This window comes from Pan paniscus, chromosome 5 (genome assembly GCF_029289425.2).
Source record: "Pan paniscus chromosome 5, NHGRI_mPanPan1-v2.0_pri, whole genome shotgun sequence".
In the NCBI taxonomy this organism is placed as follows: domain Eukaryota; kingdom Metazoa; phylum Chordata; class Mammalia; order Primates; family Hominidae; genus Pan; species Pan paniscus.
The window spans coordinates 21,006,679-21,029,327 of NC_073254.2; the positions used below are offsets into that span (position 1 = coordinate 21,006,679).

The window sequence follows — 22,649 nt, forward strand, 5'->3', positions numbered from 1 at the left end:
CCACCCGTCCATTCTCTGATAAATTTCTGGCCTTTCTCAAACTCTTCATGCAGAACCATTGATAAACTCAACAAGCATCTATGAGCCACGACTAATATGTGCCAGTCATGGTATGAGGAATAGAGCTGTGAAAAGGATAGTCATGAGCCCTTCTGTGAGGAGCTGATAATGTGATGAAGGGTTCTGGGCTGTCCCAGAGATGGTCTCACTTGTACTCTGAGTGCCAGTGCTGTTGGCTCTAAGAGACATCCAATGCTCTTCTTTCCTTGTCCCATTTTCTTTGGGGATGATCCCTACCCTTAGCTGTACCCAACCAGCACTGCTGCGGTCAGTGCCCAGCAGTCACACTGCTCCTCTGATGGTGCCCATCAGATTGCTCCAAGGCTGGTCTTGCACCTGTTAACCTATTTCCTGTTTGCCTGAGAACACTCTTGTCTCTAATCTTAATGTAACGTCATATACATCTGTGTTACATTAGGATTAGAGACAAGTTCTGTTTAGAAATAACTACATGAAGTGTTTTTATATTTTATTTTCACATTGCAGATCAGTCAGATTTGCTTCAGCTTCAAAGAGCATGTTTATGTAAATTAAATGAGCACTGGTAGCAAGCTGCACTTGTTTCATTTTTTTCTAAATGGGAAATAGGAAATGGGTTAAAAATATGGAGGACCATGGCCAGGCTGCCATTGGCCGAGGAAGCTGAAGCCATTGGGGGCATTTCCCATGGTGGCAGAAGGTGCCAGCACCCATGTTCATGGCATCTTGTCCTTTCCATGGCCCACAAGGACTTTTGTCAACAGGCTTTGCAATGAACAACAGTCCTCCTCTCAAAAACTTCACATTCCAGAGGGAGAAAATTGGGGAAGGACACATATATATGCACATATATACATATATATTATATATACACATATATACATATATATTATATATATACACACATATACATATATATTATATATATACACACACACACATATATATATATATACATATACATATGTTCAACTCCATCAGCTAGTGGTGACCATTATCCATTATCAAGAAGAAAAACAAAAACAAAGGACAATAAGCAGAGAGAAAGTGATGGTAGAGATCACTTTTATATAGTGATCTTCAAGGGCCACTCTGACAAGGTGGCATTTGGGCTGAGACTGAATAAAGTGAGGTGGTCAAATGGATATCTGGGGGAAGAGCATCCCAGTGGAGGGACCTACACGTGCAAAGGACCTGACGTAGGATTGCACCTGACATCTTCAGGCCACCCCTAGTAAGTGAGTGTGGTATGATCAAAATGAACATGAAGGAAATAAGGTCAGGTAGTGAAGGAGCTGGATTTCATAGGGTCTTGCAGACCTTGAGAAGGGCTTGGGGTTTTCTTCTGAGTTAGGTAAGAAGCCATGGTAGGGGTTGCACAGAGGGACAGCATAATCTGACCTCGGTTGTAGAATCAGCACAGACTGGCTGGGGAGTAGTGAATAGATCGAAGGGTGCTGAGAGGGAGATATTTGGGGGTGGGCAAAAGGTGATGGTGACTTGGGTAAGGTTAGTAATAGTAGACGGGTTGGAGAGCATGCTTGGACTCAGAATTTGCTTTGTGTTGGATGTGAGGTGGGAGGGAAAAGCAGTTAAGGACAACTTAGGATTTTTAGCCTGAGAAACTCTAGAAGTACTGCTAGCTATCTTTAATTGGAATGTGAAAGTCTAAGGGGAAGAAAGCTTATGGAGCAAGATCAGAACTTCGGTTATGGACATGTTGATTTCAGATGCATATTAAACATCCAGTGGAGATACTGACTAGGCAGCTGATTACACAGGATTGGAGCATAGGAAGACATCTGGACCAGTGAGTTAACATTGGGAGTGTTCATCTTATAAGTTCATTGGACTAAATGAAATCGATGAGGCACTAAGCATTAATATTAAACAGATAAGAGAAAAATTCTGAGGACTTCTGAAGGATCCTGGAGACCTGCAGCATCCAGGGCTAAAGAAAGGATGAGAGTGTGTTTAAGGAAAAAAAAAAAACAACCCTGAGGAGGAGTAGCCTGTGAAAGTACTATTCTGAAAGCACAGTGAAGAAATTGTGTCAAAGAGAAGGGAGTGGCCAAGTGTACCGAATACTTTTGACACATTGAGGAAAATGAGTATAGAGGTTGATGGAGAATTGAAGACTAGCATTGTCAACATGGAGGTCATCGGTCGGTGAACAATTAGTTTATTTTCTAAACTGGGACACTTTTAAGAGTGAAAGAGGATATGTATTAGTAATCTACTTCTGTATAACAAGTTATCCCCAAAGCTCAGTGCTGTGTTAACACAGCAAACATTTATTACCTCCTACAGTTTAGATGGTCTAGAATTTAGAATTTGGTACAGGTTCTGGCTCAGCACCTCTCATGAGATGGCAGCCAGATATTGGCTGGGACTGCAGTCATCTAAAGGCTTCACTGGGGCTGTGAGATCTGTTTCCAAGGTGACTCAGTCACATAGCTGGAAAGTTACTACCAGTTGTTGGCAAGGGCTTCAGTGCCTCCCCACGCGGGCATCCCACAGACAGCTTGAGTATTCTAACAACATGGCAACTGTCTTCCCCCGGGTCAAGCAACCCGAGAGAGCAAGGCTGAAGTGGTTACTTATGTTGGCCCTACTCAATCTGGAAGGAGTCCCAGAAGAGTGTGAACAATTGGAGACTAGAGACTAGGATAATTAATTGAGGGCCATCTTCAAGGATAACTACAGCAGGGTTTATCCATATTTATGCTCAGGTAGCAGATATACACTGGGACCATCGCAGGCAAACTGAGATGCATGGTCACCCTAATCTTTGGTGACTTTGGGGAGTGTAGTGATAGAGATGAGAACCACATCAATGAAATCCAAGCCCAGATCTATTGCTCAATCACTCAGTTAAAAAATAAGCTAATTTCTCATTTATTTCCACTAGACTTGAAGCAAGTGGAATGGTGAATGTGATGGCTGCTCATTTTACCATTAACTTGCAGTCCAACAGGGTTAAGCAGAGTCGAGATGGAAATTTAGATTACATTTAATTAGATTTATTATCTAATAACATTGTTTTAGTACCTGGATCGGCCAAGCCTAAAGCGCACATTGACTATAACAGTCATCACATTCTTCCCCCATCCTCCTTAAAAATTTTAACTTAGATCTTTTTTTTTTTTTTTTGGAAATTTACAACCAAAGGAATCCAAATTAATGTCTCCCTTGTTTAAGTAGATCCTTTTTGAACACCATCTTCTAATCTCCCAGACACACCTAGGCGTGTCTGAGTGCAAGGTAAACATAGTTTAAACTCAATCTGGTCTCCCTGGTACACTAAGAAGGCTGTTCAGGTCATCTCCTTTAAGAACTTCAACTTGCACTAGCATCTTACCTAGTGATTATGATTAGAAGATGGATTTTGTATGTAGGAGTATATATTGACATTGAGCCGATATCAGTATTTGAGCAATCCATAAAAGTCAATCTTCAAGATGGGCAATGACACAGGTACTTCTTTAGAAATATCTTTACTCTGAAACACTGAGGGATCTTCCTTAAATCATTCCAGTAGCAAAAGCCTTGCCCTGAAAAATGTTGCCAGCAGAATAGCTGGACCACCAATCTGGAACCAAGTTGAAGTTCATCTCTATAAAGGAAAAGAAAATATCTGTAAATTGCATGCTAGTTGCTTTCTCTTCTGTTACCTTCTAACTACCCTTCTAGTTCATGTTTCCTTTAGTCATCCCAAGAACAGAACTAGGTTTTCATACAGCCTCTCAGGATTTATTCTACTTCTAGTATATCTATCTTGAATTGGAATGTGATTAAAACTCTATAGGTGTTAGGGACATAGAAGAGAGGTTAGAGGTGAATACAAAAAGACAGCAGTGGCTGTAATCGGCCTGCGGGGCTCTCTCCTGCTGGAGGTTATCCCACGCTGAGGACTGGGGACTTGCAGCCATCTGGAGGTTACTGTAGATCAGTGCCTCTTTGGAATGCACATGTAGAGGCAGGAACAGGACTGAGCTGTGCCTGTAGAAAATTGAATGTGTCCATTGATCCGCTAAGTCTAAATAAACTCTCATTCTTGTTAGCACAGCAATTAGTCCTCTTGGTCACTGGAGCATTGAAACAAGGCAGTTTGGTCCATTTGTCTTGTTTTCCTGTATTCCCAAACATGAAACACGTCCAGATTGGGACAGAACAAACCTCCTTCACTTTCAATCACCACCCACTTCAAATTAAGAAGTAGACTGAGAAGCAGCAACAGCATGGAGGTGACATTTAATCTCAAGATCTACCCACTGCTGTTGCTCAACATTAGCTTGGCCCTTTCAAAGAACACAAGCATGTTCTGGGCATCTACTTTTTTTATATACATAATCTCGCTTAATCCTCACAAGTGAGATTTATACAGCAGCCTCTCTTGCAGAAGCACAGTTCACGCAGAACACGTGCATGTGGCAGAAACATCGGTGATGGGCAAAATCTGCTAATGGATTGAATCTAGAGGAAAGAACCAGCAAAGCCAAGTCATGATTCCAGATCCACCACAAGATCATTTGTGCCTCAGTTTCCCTTAAAATGCAATAGACAACATTAAGGTAAGTAGAGGATCAGTGTTATCATGTTCAATGTAGAACTCTGAGCTTCTTCATGGAAAGGTGTTTAAAAATGGACGGTATGACAGCAGTTGAGTAGTCCTTTCACACTCAGACTTACCCAGAGTGGGTGGGGAGAATAATGTGAATTGAGCCCACTGCTGTCTCTGTGCAGTTCAATGTTCCCAGATGGCATATTCAATTAGAGTTTATTTCATCATCTTAAAAGAAACTTATTGAGAAGTTATATTCTACACTCAACAAGGGAAAAAAGCATATCAAGATGCTAGCTCTAATATGCTGTTACTCTTCCATAGTTCATGGCATAGAACCTGCCATAACTTTCCCCAGCCACACTTAGAGAACAAGACAGTGTCATGTCCTCTTTTGAGTGTCAGTTTCTCCCCCTTAAGCAGGGTATCTCAGCCTTGTCACTATTGATATTTGGAGCTGGATAAATGTTTGTTGGGGCAGGGTGGCTGCCTTGTGCATTGAAGGACTGTTTAGCAGCATCCCTGGCCTCCACCTGCCAGATGCCAATGGCAGCAATGACAACCAAAAGTGTCTCCAAACATTGCCAACTCTCTCCTGGAAGTAAAATCACCTCTGGTTGAGAACCACAGCCTTACAAAATGCATAGCAACTGAACTACATTGCTTGTTTGAGTTAGGAGGTGTAGAGGGCTGACTGATCATTTATGCAATCATCCATTTTATAGATGAAGCCACTGAAGCCAAACAAATATGGTACCTTGCTTTAGGTAACACGGTAAGTGGTACAGCTATCATTAGAAACCAGGCTTACTGACTACTCCCTGACTACCTTATCTAAGTCTTGGTAATGGAAAAAAAAAATCCTATTATCATCTACCTGATCAGCGCAGTCTGTTTGAAGAAAGCCCACTAAATCTAGATGGGTTAGATCTAGATTTAGTGGGCTAAAACCACAATTACTTTTGCACCAACCCAATACATTAGGTGAACCTGTAGTTCTGGAATAGTCAATGAAATGTGTGGCAAATATAAAGTAATGGCAAATTAAAAGTAATGGCAAAAACTGCAATTACTTTTGCACCAACCCAATATTATTGGTCTAATCCAAGCTCCTCTGAGGTCATGCTGATTTAGGCAAAATAACCCTCTGTCAATTTTTTACCTCTGTCTCCTCAGCCCCACTCTTCTGTTCCCTCTAGTCCCTATAGAAGCTGTGCTATTTCTAGGACACACAGTCACTGAGTATGTTGCAAGACTGAACATCTTCAAATCCTCTAGTGAGCTCCAAACCCTTACACAAGCCAACACATGGTTAAATGGTCATGAGTGAAGTTGGTCAGTCCCACCACTGTGCTTCCTTCTTCAGCTCACTTGATTTTCCTTTCTCTGCCCTTAGAGTCACCTATCCCCTTCCATGTACCAAATTCTCACTCACCTTCAACCAAAAAATCCTAGAAAGGCCCCTACTGTCAGAAGATCCATGCCCTCCAAATCTGAATTGATCGTAGACACTTTAGCTGAAGATTCCTTTCTTCTTTAAGTATGTCCACCAAATTCTGGGCCTTGCCCAAGAATCAACAGGTAATGTCCTGAAGAAAAAGAAAGAAAGAAAGAAAGGAAGAAAGAAAGAAAGAAAGAAAGAAAGAAAGAAAGAAAGAAAGAAAGAAAGAAAGAAGGGAAGAAAGAAGGAAAGAAGGAAAAAAAGAAAAAGAAAGAGAGAAAGAAAGAAAGAAGGAAAGAAAGAAAGAAAGAAAGAAAAAGAAAAAAGAAAGAAAAGGAAGGAAGGGCAAGGGAGGGAGGGAAGGAGGGAGGGAGGAAGGCAGGAAGGAAGATGTTTGAGTATGCAAATGTGGTGACATAGAAAGAAATGGCACACGGGGTATTTATTCAGGACATTTTGGGATATAAGATGTGACTATCAAGTAATGCAATGTATTTTCACTTAAGACTTATAGAACCAGGTCTCATTACTCTGTGGGAACTAGAGATTTCGGATACTGTCCCTGGGCTTGAAATTCCCTTCTTCTTATCCTCTAAAACACAGGTCAGTTATTTGCAGAAATCTTCTCCAATCCTCTCTATCTCAGTTGGATATAAATGGCCCCAGACTAGGGCCTGATGGCATCATAACACATTGATTGGCCTTAGCACAGTCTATTTTTCTGAGTTGCAATTAGACACTCTCCAGGAGCAAATAAGAACAGTGAAACATGCATAGGGTATCCTGCTGTAATTACTCCAAATTTACAACAATATTTTAAAAGAATTTTATATAAATAATGATATTGCATAGAATTTCAGAATAATCAGTTCTCATAAATGACTTTAATTGCACTGTCAAATAAATAGCAACTTTTTTTTCTTTTGACTTAGCAAATTCTATTTTCAGTTTTGGTGATGTTGACTTCTCAGACACCATGGAGAAATGCTCACCACATCTGGCATGGCACACAGGTGCTTACACACTATTTTTCAAATGTCAGTTCCTAGATTTCCCCTGTCCCACTTCCATGCCCTGCTGAGGATGAAGTTTCCTGTGCTTCACCCCTATCCACACATTCGATTGACCACCCCATTTACACCTCTGGGCTGAGAGGTCTTGGGCAGCTGCTACAGGAGGGCTGGGCTCTGGGAAAGCATGAGTCCCACCCTCAAGGAGCTTATAGTCTGGTGAGGACAAAAGGCAGGTAAATCAGTAATAATAGTACACAGTAAAAAGTGGGCAGGAACCTACGGGGAAGGCTGCTAATCCCATCTTGGTGATTGCCCTCACCAAAGAGAAACCTTCCTAAAGAAAACAACATCTAACTCAAAATTTAAAGGTGAGTGGTCCAGGCAAAGTGAGGTGGAGGAAAAGTGTCCCATGTGGAAGTTTGAGGAACAGAGAATGTCAAGAAACCTCTCAGAGGACATCAAGTCTCTTCTGACACAACACCTTCCAAATATCAGCAACTGGCTTAAATGGCTTGTTCTTAGACAAGACTTTTGGACAAAATGATATCAGAGCAAGGAGAAAGTCCCCTGAACTGCCAAGACATCTCTCTGTCTATTCAGACTTGCCTGTAATTAACTGAGAGCACAAATATGCCACCCTATAGTTGGAAATAAAATGCCTCTGGAGAGGTCACTTCTTAAGGGTTAGAAGCTCTACACCAAATTATATAAATGGTGATGTCAGAGCTCTGGCTTCCCAAAGGCAATGATTCTTAAACATTAAAGGGCATAGGAATTACCTGGGAAGCCTATTTAAAAAGCAGGTTTGGATAGTTATACACCCACATACATAGCAACATTATTCACAATTGCCAGAAGTTAAAAACAACCCAAATATCTTTTGATACATAAATAGATAAGCAAAATGTGGTCTTGCCATAAAAATGGAATATTATTCCATCTTGGAAAGAAATCTTGTCAGATACTACAACATGGATGAAACCTGAGGACATGATGCTCAATGAAATAAGCCAATCACAAAAGGACAAATGCTGTTTGATTCTACTTACAGGAAGTACTGAGTAGTCAAATTCATAGCAACAAAAAGTAGAATGGTGGGTGCCAGGGGCTGGGGAGGGAGGAATGCAGGATTGTTGTTTAATGGGTATAGCATTTCACTTTGAAACAATGTAAAAGCCCTGGAGATGTGGTGATGGCTGCACAACCATGCGAACATGCTTAATGCCTCTGAACTGTACACTTAAAAATGATCAAGATGATAAATGTTATATGTATTTTACCACAATTAAAAACAATAATGAAAAAGAAAAAAAAGAAAAGCATGTTCCTGGGGTCTGCTGCCAGACAGTCCAATTCAACAGGCATATGTCAAGGAGGTACCAGAGAAAGGTAAAGTTCAACTTAAAGAAATAAAAAAACATACATGATATGAATGGAAAAATCTCCAGTGAAATAGATAGCATAAATGAAAAACAATTACAACTTTTGGAAATGAAGGGTACACTAACAGAAATGCAAAAGGCACTGGAAAGTTTCAGCAATAGAATTGAACAATTAGGAGAAAGAAATTCAGAGCTTGAAGGCAAGTCTTTTGAATTAACTCAATCCAACAAAGACTAAGAAAAAAGAACTGTAAGAAATGAACAAAGCCTGCAGGAAATTTGGGATTATGTTAAATGACCAAATTTAAGAATAATTGGTGTTCCTGAGGAAGAAGAAAAATCTGAAAGTTTGACAAACATATCTGAGGGAATAATCAAGGAAAATTTATCCAGCCTTGTTAGACATCTAGACATCCAAATACAAGAAGCTCAGAGAACACCTGGGAAATTCATCACGAAAAGATCATCACCATGGCACATACTCATCAGGTTATCTAAAGTCAAGATGAAGAAAATAATCTTAAGAGCTATGAGGCAAAAGCATCAGGTAACCTGTAAAGGAAAACCTATTAGATTAACAGCGGATTTCTCAGCAGAAACCCTACAAGCTAGAAGGGATTGGAGTCCCTATCTTTAGCCTCCTTAAATAAAAGAATTATCAGCCAAGAATTTGGTATCCAATGAAACTAAGCTTCATAAATGAAGGAAAGATACAGTCTTTTTCAGACAATCAAATGCTGAGAGAATTCACCACTACCAAGCCAGCACTACAGGAACTGCTAAAAGGAGCTCTAAATCTTGAAACAAATCCTTGAAATAGAATCTCCTTATGGCATAATATCACAGGACCTATAAAACAATAACACAATGAAAAAAAAATGCAAGGTATTCAGGCAACCACTAGCATGATGAACAGAATAGTACCTCACATCTCAATACTAATGCCGAATGTTAATGACCTAAATGCTTCACTTAAAATATACAGAATAGCAGAATGACTAAGAATTTCCCAACCAAGTATCTGTTGTTTTTGAGAGAGTCACTTGACACATAAGGACTCACATAAACTTAAGGCTAAGGGGTGGAAAAAGATATTCCATGCAAATGGACACCAAAAATGAGCAGGAGTAGCTACTCATATCAGACAAAACAAACTTTAAAGCAAGAGCAATTAAAAAGGACAAAGAGGGACATTATATAATGATAAAAGGACTAGTCCAACAGGAAAATATCACAGTCCTAAATACATATGCAGCTAACACTGGAGCCTCCAAATTTATAAAACAATCACTGCTAGACCTAAGGAATGAGATAGATGGCAACACAAGAGTAGTGGGGGACTTCAATACTCCACTGACAGCCCTAGACAGGTCATCAAGACAGAAAGTCATCAAAGAAACAATGGACTTAAACTATACCCTAGAATAAACAAACTTAACAGATATTTACAGAAGATTCTACTCAACAACTGCAGAATGTACATTCTATTCATCAGCACATGGAAATTCTCCAAAATAGACCATATGATAGGCCACAAAACAAGTCTCAGCAAATTTAAGAAAACTGAAATGATGTCAAATACCCTCTCAGACCACAGTGGAATGAAACTGGAAATCAACTCCAAAAGGAACCCTCAAAACCATGAAAATACACGGAAATAAAATAAGCTGCTCCTGAATAATCACTGGGTTAACAATGAAATAAAGACGGAAATTTAAAAATTCTTTCAACTGAATGATAATAATGACATAACCTACCAAAACCTCCGTAATACAGCAAAAGCAGTGCTAAGAGGAAAGTTCACAGCATTACATGCCTACATCAAAAAGCCTAAGAGAGCACAAATAGACAATCTAAGGTCACACCTCAAGGAACTAGAGAAACAAGAACAAACCAAACCAAAACCCAGAAGAAGAAAAGAAATAACCAAAATCAGAATAGAACTAAATGAAATTGAAACAAAAAAATTACAAAAGATAAATAAAACCAAAAGCTGGTTCTTTGAAAAGATATAAAATTGATTGACCATTAGTGAGATTAACCAAGGAAAGAAGAGAGAAGATCTAAATAAGCTCAATTAGAAACCAAACTGGAGACATTACAACCAATACCACAGAAATACAAAAGATCATTCAAGGGTACTATGAACACCTTTATGCACATAAACTAGAAAACCTAGAGAAGATGGATACATTCCTGGAAAGATACAACCCTCCTAAATTAAACCAGAAAGAAATAGAAACTCTGAATACACAAATAACAAGCAGTGAGATTGAAATAGTATTAATAATTAAAAAGTTACCAAAAAAAAAGTCCAGGACCCAATGGATTCACAGCTGAATTCTATCAGAATTCAAAGAAGAATTGGTATTAATCCTATCGACACTGTTCCAAAAGAAAGAAAAAGAGGGAATCCTCCCTAAATCATTCTATGAAGTCAGTATCACCCTAATACCAAAACCAGGAAAGGGCATAACAAAAAAAGAAAACTACAGACCAATATCCCTGATGAACATAGATGCAAAAATCCTCAACAAAATACTAGCTAACTGAATCCAATAGCATATCAAAAAGATAATTAATCATGATCAAGTGGGTTTCATACCAGGGATGCAGAGATGGTTTAACATACACAAGTCAATAAATGCGATACACCACATAAACAGCATTAAAAACAAAAATCACATGATTATCTCAATAGATGCAGAAAAAACATGAGACAAAAACTAGCATCTCTTTGTGATTAAAACCCTCAGTCAAATTGGCATAGAAGGGACATAACTTAAGGTAATAAAGGTCATCTCAGACAAACCCACAGCCAACATTATAATGAATGGAATAAAGTTGAAAGCACTTCCCTGAGAACCTTAACAAAACAAGGATTCCCACTTTCACCATTTCTATTCAAGATACTACTGGAAGTCCTAGCCAGAGCAATCAGACAAGAAAAAGAGATAAAGGATATCCACATCAGTAAAGAGGAAGTTAAACTGTCACTGTTTGCTGATGACATGATTGTATACCTAGAAAACCCTAAAGATACATCCAAAAAGCTCCTAGAACTGGTAAATGAATTCAGCATACAGTTTCAGGATACAAAATTAATGTACATGAATCAGTAGTTCTGCTATACACCAACAGTGACCAAGCTGAGACTCAAATCAAGAACTCAACGCCTTTTACAATAACTGTAAAAAAAATAAAATACTTAGGAATACACCTAACCAAGGAGGTGAAAGATCTCTGCAAGGAAAACTACAAAGCACTGCTGAAAGAAATAATAGACGACACAAACAAATGGAAATACATCCCATGATCATGGATGGGTAGAATCAATATTGTAAAAATGACCATACTGCCAAAAGCAATCTATAAATTCAATGCAATTCCCATCAAAATACCACCATCATTCTTCACAGAACTAGAAAAAACAATCCTAAAATTCATATGGTGCCAAAAAAAGAGCCTGTATAGCCAAAGAAAGACTACGCAAAAAGAACAAATCTGGAGGCATCACATTACCCAACTTCAAACTATACTATAAGGCCATGGTCACCAAAACAGCATGGTACTGGTTTAAAAATAGGCATATAGACAAATGGAACAGAATAGAGAACCTAGAAATAAACCCAAATATTTACAGCCAACTGATATTTGATAAAGCAAACAAAAACATAAAGTGGGGAAAGGTCGCCCTATTCAACAAATGATGCTGGGATAATTGGCAAGCCACATGTAGAAGAATGAAACTGGATCCTCATCTCTCAACTTAAACAAAAATCAACTCAAGATGGATCAAGGACTTAAATCTAAGACCTGAAACCATAAAAATCCCAGAAGATAACATTGGAAAAACACTTCTAGACATTGGTTTATGCAAAGACTTTATGACCAAGAGCTCAAAACAGAAACAAAGATAAATAGATAGGACTGAATTAAAATAAAAAGCTTTTGCACAGCAAAAGACATAATCAGCACAGTAAACAGACAACCCACGGAGTGGAAAAAATCTTTACAATCTATGCTTCCAACAGACTAATATCCAGAATCTACAAGGAACTCAAACAAATCAGCAAGAAAAAAAACAATCCCTTCAGAAATTGGGCCAAGGATATGAATAGAAAATTCTCAAAAGAAGATACACAAATGGCCAACAAACATATGAAAAAATGCTCAACATGACTAATTATCAGGGAAATGCAAGTCAAAACCACAGTGCGATATCATCTTACTCCTGCAAGAATGGTCATAATCAAAAAATCAAAAAATAGTAGATGTTGCCATGGATGTGGTGAAAAGGGAACAGTTTTACAATGTTGGTGGGAATGTAAACTAGTACAACTACTATGGAAAACAGTGTGGAGAGTCCTTAAATAACTACAAGTAGACCTATCATTTGATCCAGCAATCCTACTACTGGGTATCTACCCAGAGGACAGAATTCATTATATGAAAAACATACTTGCACATGCATGTTTATAGCAGCACAATTCACAATTGCAAAAATATGGAACTAGCCCAAAATGCCCACCAATCAATGAGTGGATAAAGAAAATGTGATATATATGGTATGTGTGTGTACTCAACATGGAATACTACTCAACCGTAAGAAGGAACAAAATAATGGCATTCGCAGCAACCTGGATGGAATTAGAGACTATTATTCTAAGTGAAGTAGCTCAGGAATGGAAAACCAAACATCGTATGTTCGCACTTATAAGTGGGAGTTAAACTATGAGGATGCAAATGCATAAGAATGATACAATGGACTTCCAGGACTCAAGGGGAAAGGGTAGGAGGGGGGTGAGGGATAAAAGACTACAAATATGGTACAGTGTACACTGCTTGGGTGATGGGTGCACCAAAATCTCAGAAATCACTGCTAAATAACTTACTCATGTACAAAAAATAAATTTAAAAAATTTATCCTCCCCCCCAGCAAAATACACAAAATAATGGGCATATGTGTGAGGGTCTCACCAGTAGACAGAATTCATTTCAGGTGCCTCAAATGAAGGTACTAAGAGGAGGGATTCCTCACTTAGATGAGGACAGGTTTGAGAAGACCAGCAGGAATGCTGAAGCACCCAGAAACCAATGGCAGCAGAAAGGTAGAACTGCTCCTAGGGCTGAAGAGGCAAAGGATGGAGATTGTGGTACCCAAGCCCAGTGAGCACTGGAGCTCTGATGAAGCCAGTCCAAGTAGAGGGGCCATGCAGCAGGAGCAGGGGTGTGAGGACCAAGCAGGGAGGGAACCGGAAGAAGCATGCCGACCCCTCTCGCCTCCTGTTCTCTGGTCTCCCCTTAGGGCCACCATTCACTGAGGCCAACAGAACTAGACAGGGAAGGACCCAGGGATGCAGTTAATCAAGGTCAACCTCCCAGAGCACAGAGCTGGGATAGGGGAGCAAAATAACTAGCAGGGTAGTTATTGGGGGTGGGGGAGCTCTGAAATCAGCATTAAAAATAAATCCTCAAGAAATCCTTTTGCAGTGACCCCTCCACCACCACCACCACCACCGCCGCCGCCCCCCTCCCCACCCACCCCGCCGCTGCCCAGACACATCTTGAAGACACTGTCTTGGGGGAAGGAGCCAGAAAGCCTGAGAGCCCCGGGCAGCCAGGAGTGGAGACAAAGGTGGAAATGGAGTAGACGGAGTTGATAGAAGGGATGCCAAACACGATGTCACAACTGTGATCCACAGAGTGGTGCTATTTCTCCCCTTCAGTTCCCACACAGAATCTGTATATAGGACGACACCTTTGCATACTGCATCACTTCAGCAGGCTCTGAACTGCAAAGCATGTAACTATGGTTTCTGCGGACAAGCAAACACCTGAAATAGATTTATGTGTCCGGGAAAGTAAACAATCTCTCCTTTGCAGACCCAAATGTGACATGGAGTATACTAAAACCATAAGCACACACTCTGGTTCCTTTACAGATGGTATAAATCTTTCGCCTTGGCCGGGCACGGTGGCTCAAGCCTGTAATCCCAGCACTTTGGGAGGCCGAGGCGGGTGGATCACGAGGTCAGGAGATCGAGACCATCCTGGCTAACACGGTGAAACCCCGTCTCTACTAAATATACAAAAAATTAGCTGGTCGTGGTGGCGGGCGCCTGTAGTCCCAGATACGCGGGAGGCTGAGGCAGGAGAATGGCGTGAACCCAGGGGGCGGAGCTTGCAGTGAGCCGAGATCACACCACTGCACTCCAGCCTGGGCGACAGAGAGACACTCCGTCTCAAAAAAAAAAAAAAAAAAAAAAAAAAAAAAAAAAAAAATCTTTCGCCTTTTACTAAAACCATAAGCATCATTATTCTAAACACTATGTCCACTTTCAGGTAATCACTCAGATTAAGTCATAAGTCTGCATATTTCTGAGAAAGGTGCAACAAAAAGCAACTTTGTAATGTGTACAAATTACACAAATACGTTGTTAACCTTGGGCAAGCAAGAAGTAGCTAATTTAATAAATCATAAGTTCTGTGAAGTTTGAGGTTTTTAACATGCAATAGGCATAAATTACACAATCACAGGATTCATTCTTCTTTTTTATTTTTATTTTTATTTTTTCCGAGATGGAGTCTTACTCTTGTCACCCAGGCTGGAGTGCAGTGGCACAATCTTGGCTTCCTGCAACCTCCACCTCCCAGGCTCAAGCAGTTCTCGTGCCTCAGCCTCCTGAATAGCTGGGATTACAGGCTTGTGCCACCATGCCCAGCTCATTTTTTTTTTAAGTAGAGACGGGGTTTCACCATGTTGGCCAGCCTGGTCTCAAACTCCTGACCTCAAGTGATCCACTTTGGCCTCCCAAAGTGCTGGGATTACAGGCATGAGCCACCGCACCCGGCCAGGATTTATTCTTATTTACTCATTTATTTAACTAACATTTACTGAACTCCTGTAATATGCCAGGAGCTAATCTAGCTGCTGAACAAAACAGGCAACACCTGGGCCTTGGCGGAACTGAAATCGCTGAAGCTGGGGCAAATTACACTCTGGCTTCCTTTCTACCACATCACAGGTTTTTGGAGTTTAGAAAGACTGAATTGCCCTTTGCAGAACTTTATTGAAAATGCTGATGTTTTCCTAAGAGCAGGTGTATGGAGTAAAATTCTAGGCTGTGTCTCATAGACTCTGCCTGCCAAAGCTTGGCATGCCTCTCTTCCTCCCGCCCTCCCTCCCTCTCTCTCCCTTCTCCCGTCCTTCCTCCTTTCCTCCCTCCCTCCTTTCCTGTCATCCTTCCACCCTTCCTTTTCTTCTCTTTCTTTCTCTCTTTTTTCTCTTATCTGCTCTCTTTCTTTTTTATCCCCCAATCACACCCAAACTGTTATACTAGTTCTGTTCTGGAGTACAACCTTCAACAAAGCAAAACAAAACAAAAACACCCAAGGGTTTTATTTATTTATTTAATTTTTTGAGATGGAGTTTTGCTCTTTTTGCCCAGTCTGGAGTGCAGTGGCACAATCTTGGCTCACTGCAACCTCCACCTCCCAGGCTCAAGCAATTCTCCTGCCTCAGCCTCCCGAGTAGTTGGGATTACAGGCACGCACCACCACACTTAGCTAATTTTTGTATTTTTAGTAGAGACAGAGTTTCGCCGTGTTGGCCAGGCTGGTCTCGGACTCCTGACCTCAGGTGATCCGCCCGCTTCGCCTTCCAAAGTGCTGGGATTACAGATGTAAGCCACTGCTCCTGGCCTCAAGGGTCTTTTAGATTGAAGTAAAAAAAAAAAAAAAAAAATTGGAATTTGTTAAATTGGTAGCCTACTTTGTGTTCCTATAAGCAAACAGAAAGTACTTCTCCCAAGGCACTGCCATACCACTATTTGACCATATTTTATTTATCAGTGACTCTCCAGGTCTAACCAGGGTGACCAACTTATCCTGGTTTTAACACTAACTCTTCAATCTCCTGGAAGCCAAGACAGTCAGTCACCCTTCCTGTAACACAATAATACCTAGCAGATTCTTTATACACACTTTCTATATGAATAAAGAAATACCCTCATAAAAATATGCAATACTCATCCACACACTTCATTGATTCAATTTTCTATAAGATGTTTTCTCATGTAAAAACAGAAAAAGGAGACTTTCATACACAAGGCTATTTCCAATTATAACCATTAAAAATCAAATGTTTTAGGTTTGAACGTTAAAATATTTAAAATCTCATATAAACTCAGTATGCAATATGTTTATTTTAGTATTCTTAGAGAAAAATGTCAGAGTATTTATTCTTGTTATACTCTGTAACTTTCATTCTGCCAAATGTAGGTGGGGTGAGCAAATAGATTTTTGAAAATAGATTCTGAAAACCAGATTTAAAAAAATCTAATGGTTTCAGGCAGTCATAAACTTGGGATTATGGCTTTCTGCAGGGCAGAAGTAATGAGGCGTGAATAAATATTGTTGATCTCACCTCCTCCCTCTGTAAATGACCAACAAGAGCCATGTTGTACATGTAACGCCACTGACTCACAGGCAGAGGAACCCAAACAACTTCATTTGTGCTTCATAGTTGAAGACAGCCCCTGTTGCGTGACCTCAGGCTAAATAAGCCATCACAGGTCCAGAGACAATTCTTCCTGCAGACACACTTCCCAGCCCAGCTCATCAGGAGACGCTAGCTCAGGCACAGTCTCTCCCACTCGAAAGCTTTATTAGCCATTATCCTTCATGACTTCAAGGTGAGATCTCAACACACAGTAAAAACTGCTCATTTTCCATTGCTTCTCACCTAACAGGCAGATCTATTTCCCTTATAGGACAGGAATTACAGGTGTAAATGCCACCTACACAGCTATTTCACTGCAGGGGCCACCCCACCAAAAAGAGAGTATCTTAGCCATGGGATATGCTTTTCTGTGGTTTAAACCAAGTTTAAGTAAGAACGGGTCACAGTTTTATTTTCCTTCCTCCCTCCTCCTCTCCCTCTATTCTTTCGTTCTTTCTTTCTTCCTTCTCTTTCTTTCTTTCTTCTCCTTCCTTCCTTTTTTCCTTTTCTTCCTCATGAGACTGCAGAAAAAACTTATAAAATACTAATCAGCAGTTTGCAAGACTAACGTTCCTTAGAAAACAGCTTAGGAAGTACTGCTGTGAACATCGAATGGAGATTAATGATCTACCCTGTCCTCCTCATTTCAGCAGAATGTTTTGAACCTATGTTCTCACCTTTACTCCTTAATGGAGAGCTGCATGGGGGAAGTGCATCGGTTTCAGGCCCAACTTGGTCGCCAAACCACTGCTGGGTGTCATCTCTTCACCTCTACAATGGGAGTTTGGAATGAGGCATTCTTCAATGTTCCTTCAGTTCTAATCATGTTCTACATTAATTGGTACACATGCATGCACACACACACTCCAATGTAACCACATATAAAGGCATGGACAAAGTTGTTTCCCTCATCTCTCAAAACACTTGTTGAAGTTCCAACCCCCAGTACCTCAGAATGTGACTTTATTTGGAGATAGGGCCTTAAATAGGTGATTAACTTAAAATGAGGCCATTAAAGTAGGGCTCTAATGGATTATGACTAGTGTCTATTTTTAAGAGGAGGAAAAGACACAAGGGATGCATGTGAAGAGAGAGAAGGGCATGTGAGGACACAAGGAAGAAGGACACCATCTGCAAGCCAAGGAGAGAGCCCTCGGAAGGAACCCACCCTGACAACACCTTGACCTTGGACTTCCAGCTTCCAGAACTGTGAGAAATACATTTATGTTGTTTAAGCTGCCCAGTCTGGTATTTTGTGTGTTGCAAATATGTCCCCTTTCTATCAAGGAAGATCTGCATTGATGCTCTGATCCCAAATGTATGTGCAACATGAGAGAAACTGAAGATTTGTCTGGAAGACCCAGACTTGGATCCAAATGGTGCAGTTGGAATAACTTCCTTCAGGAAGATAATCCATACTGATGTGGTTTATGGCTGACCTTTAACCACAACCACATGGCATGTCTTCGTTCTCTTGAAACCTGCAGCAGAACAAGCCTCATGCTGGAAAAGCCATGGCTGACATGGGCTTCTCCCCTTTGCTAAGATTCACGAAGACCCAGAAAATTCTACAAGTATTTACTGAGCACTCATCATGCACTGGGAGTGGTGCAAGACACAAGATAAATAAAACTGGGGCCTCCTGCCCCTGGAGAACTTACAAGTGAAGGATGATGGACATATAAGCAGCTCCACTAAGCCAGATGGTGTTTTGCTCAAGAAACTAAATGCTATGGAAGTTTTATCTGTGAGGAATTATATTTCATTACGAATAAAAGAAGTCCTAGGGAAAAGTGGCTCAAACAAGTAAGGACTTTATTTTTCCTATACAACTAGAATTCCAGAAGTTCATGGTTGCTGGTGTTGCTTCAAGGCTTCAAAGATGTTAGGGTCAAGGTCTTTGCAACAACTGTTCTCCCCCAGCTTTATTAAGATGTAATTGACCAATAAAAATTGTATACATTGACAGTATACAATGTGAGATCTCCACCTATGCATACACAGTGAAATGGTTAAATCAAGGTGTTTAACATCTCCATCACCTCCATACTTATTTTTATGTGGTGAGGACATTTAGCATCTGCAACAGTCTTGATGGTCCCTTGTAGTTTCAAAGTGGTTACTCTAGCCACTGTGTCACATTGTGTTTTAAGGAGATAAAAGAAGGAAGGAGGAAAAGAGCAAAAGGCAGACCAATGCCAGCTGCATCTGCAGCCCATTTTAGAGGCTTTCTCCTTGAATCCCACCCACCTACTTCCATTAACATCTCACTGGCCAGACCAGTGCTCCATAACCTCTGGGCCTAGAGAGAGGCTGAGAAATGCATTTTTTTTCACCTAGGCACTTTGCTGCTCATCCCTCCAACAAGAATGAGAAGGAGAAGTAGAGGGAGAATAGATTTGGGGTAGGCAAAACAAACAGAGAGCAAGGAGAGGTGTGTTCATCTGCAATGGCTCATTCCATGTTGTTAGAGGATGTGAGGTGTGAGCTGAGTCCAGAGGCAAGCAGTGTGGAAAGAGCAGTCTATGCAGAGGGGTCATCACCGCAAAGACAGAAGGTTCAAGACCACAGATCACATAAGAACCACCGAGGCTAGGGCTTAGCATGTATGGGCAGTGAGAGAAAGTACCAGAAGATCAGTTAGAACATGCAGATGGGAGCTAACTGGTGAGTTTACTAGTTTCCTAGCGCTGCCATAACAAATACCATAGCCTGGGTGCCTTAAATACCAGATTTATTTCCTCACAGTTCTGCAGGCTAGAACTCCAAAGTCAAGGTGTCAGCAGGGTTGCTTTCTCCTGAGGCCTCTCTCCTTGGCTTGCACGAAGCTGTCTATCACTGCATCCTCACATGGTCACAGAGGTATGCACACATCTCTCTGCATGTCCGAGTTTCCTCTTCTTATAAGGATACCAGCGACATTGGATCAGGGTCCACCCTAATGGCCTCAGTGTAACTTAATCACCATTTTAAAGGTCCTATCTTCAAATATGGTTGCATTCTGAGGTATTGGGGGTTAGGCCTTCGACACAGGAATTTGGGGGTGGGAGGGCAAGACATGACCAGAATTCAACCCATAACAGGGAGAATCTTAAAATCTAGGCCAAGGAGTTTGTGTTTTGTTCTGTATGCGAGAGGAAGACAGCAGACGTTCTGAGCGGGGAGAAACATTATTAGAGTTATTATTTTTCAGCAGGCTAGTCCTTTGTTCCCATTGTGTAGGATGCATTAGCAGCACGGAAACCCAAGGGAAACCATGGCTTTAGTGAAGGCAAGAGGTAATGATGATCTGAATTGGGGCAGTAGCAACAGAAAGGCAAATAGGAAATGCAGTAGGAGATAAATCCAAGAGACACTGTGGGGGTAGAATAACCAGGATTTGCTGACTAATTTGATATCACGGTGCAGATGAGGGAGGAGTTGGAGGCAATGCTGAGGTTCTTGAGGCCAGGCAGTGGAGTGTGTGGGGGTGGCATTCACTGACATGGTGTGAAGTAGAGGAGGCCAAGTTCAGTTTAGGACATGACCATGCTTATAAGATGTGCATATGACACTAGGATGGAGCGATCAAAAAAGCAGCTGGAAATGTGGGTCCAGAGCTTGGGCATCACCAAAAGCCTTATTTTAAACAACAGGCTGGCCTAAGCAAACTTTTGAGTAGGAAAATTTGTCCCTGATGTCTTTCCACCCCCTGTCACATTCTCTCTGCTATCCTTGGGTCCTAGGCCCACATGCTCTCAAATTGCCCTTCCTCCTCCTCCTGAATGCAAACGCCCCTGCACTCCATCAAGCTCCAAGTGTTCCTAGTCATGGAGAAGGAAGAGAGAATGATAATCTCCCGAAGGAAAGCCTGGTGCTTTTCAGGCAGTGTCAGGGGGAAGAGAGGAATCTCAGCCCGGGGCTGGGAGGCATTTTCACAGTCAATGCCTTTTCCCGCTGCTCCTGAAATCACGCTATGCCACACAGCCTTCTCAGAGGACTCTGAACCCAGAAATCAGACTTTGACCATCTGCTTTTGGCTGCTTCTGAGAAAAAAGGCCTTAAACCTTCAGATATGTACTTGAAAATAAAGAATGCATACCATGGATTTATGTGTGTCAAATGGGTTTGGTTCATACTTATAAACTTGACTTTCCTGAAGCAGTAGATTGCCAAGCAGCCCTGTGCCCTGGGGAAAGATCACTGATGCAACCATGCCTCTAACAACATTTAATCTGAGTTACCTTTCTGTTTGCAGCCGAAGAGTTCTCTAGAATGGCTTTCTTATTAGGATTAGGCGTGGGTCAATGTCTGTCAAATTTTAGATGGCACTAAAACTCCGTAAGAAAACGGATACCTTTCCGTCTCAAGCATGCCAAGCCCTGGTCTTTGGTGAAGAAATAGACACATTCTCACCCAAATACAAATTCTCTGTTTCCCAGGCACCTTCTCTGGGCTATATTTCCTTTGGGTAGTGTGGGGCGGATCAGCCCTTGGGCTGCCTCCCAATTCCGGAATCTATTATTGCAGCAGAAAGGCCAGACTGCAGCTTCTTCGAGTTTTCTCATCGTTCTCACCCTGCCTGGAGAATATAGGTCATGGCATTTGTGGATGCACCTGTGGGACACAGTCACCTATATTCTCCTGTGGGCACCCCCAAGGGATGGGCTTAGTTGAGATCTGTTGTCCCTGTGCAGGAACCAGCTCTGAGCTTGGGCAGAGAGATATGTCTTACACAGAGAAGAAGGGAGAGGAGAAGCAGTAAAAGAGAACAAGGCTGGAGTCAGCCGAGGGAGACTCAGTATAATTGATTGTTGCTGCCCAGGGCCTCTTTGGCCTTCACCCCCTGGGAGGAAAAGGTATTATGCACCCCTCAGGTGCACAGGGCAACCCAGATGCAACCCTGAGGACTATGAAGAAGGAGACAGAGGTAGCCCTGCACCTGTTTCTTTTTCTCTCACAAACCGCATTTCTGACATTCTTCACCCCACAGCCAGTGGGAGTGATGGCTCCTTTTATCACTTGCAGTCTGACCTGCTGGCTGAGGATCTGAACTTGCAAGCTCATTTCTTTTCAGCTGTGGGTTGTTTGCAGTGAAACGATACCAACTGCCCACTGAATTTCAGGTGGTCGTCAGCCACGGGGCTTTCAGGATGCTCCCCCTAGCCAGCCAGCTCAGAGTCTCAGTCCCCTTTTTGCTGACTTCAAATAATGTTCTAGCAGCTTGGAATCATTGCTTTCCCCCTTTCTGTTCAGGTTTGGGTGAGGCATTTATGTGTAGACAGCCCGACCCCTATTAGTTAGAATGAGAAAATCCTAGGGCTGTGAAGCTCAGATTTGATGCTAAATTAATTCACCAAGTTCTTGCTTTTCTTATGGATAACACGATTCTGGAAAAAAAGATCATTGCATTCTCAATGTCTGCTCTGTCCAATACAGGAGCAACTAGCCTCATGTAACAATTTAAATTTGAATTAATTAAAATTACATAAAATTAAAATTCAATTCTTCAGTCACACTGGCCACATTTCAAGTACTCAATGGCCACATGTGGCTAGCTAGCAGCTACCATGTTGAAGAAGCAGACGTAGAACATTTCATCTTCATAGAAAGTTCTATTAGACAGCACTGATCCAACAATTCCATTTCTGACCTTTGACTATGAAATGCAACTGCTTCTTGGCCCTATGACCCTTATACCAAACACTTGGATTTTGTCTGATAACAA

General features: G+C 41.3%; 1 pseudogene; it reads right to left on the reverse strand.

The window, feature by feature from the left end:
* Positions 1-22,649, reverse strand: part of LOC100984015 (snRNA-activating protein complex subunit 5-like) — a 278,450-nt pseudogene that overhangs the window by 18,704 nt on the left and 237,097 nt on the right.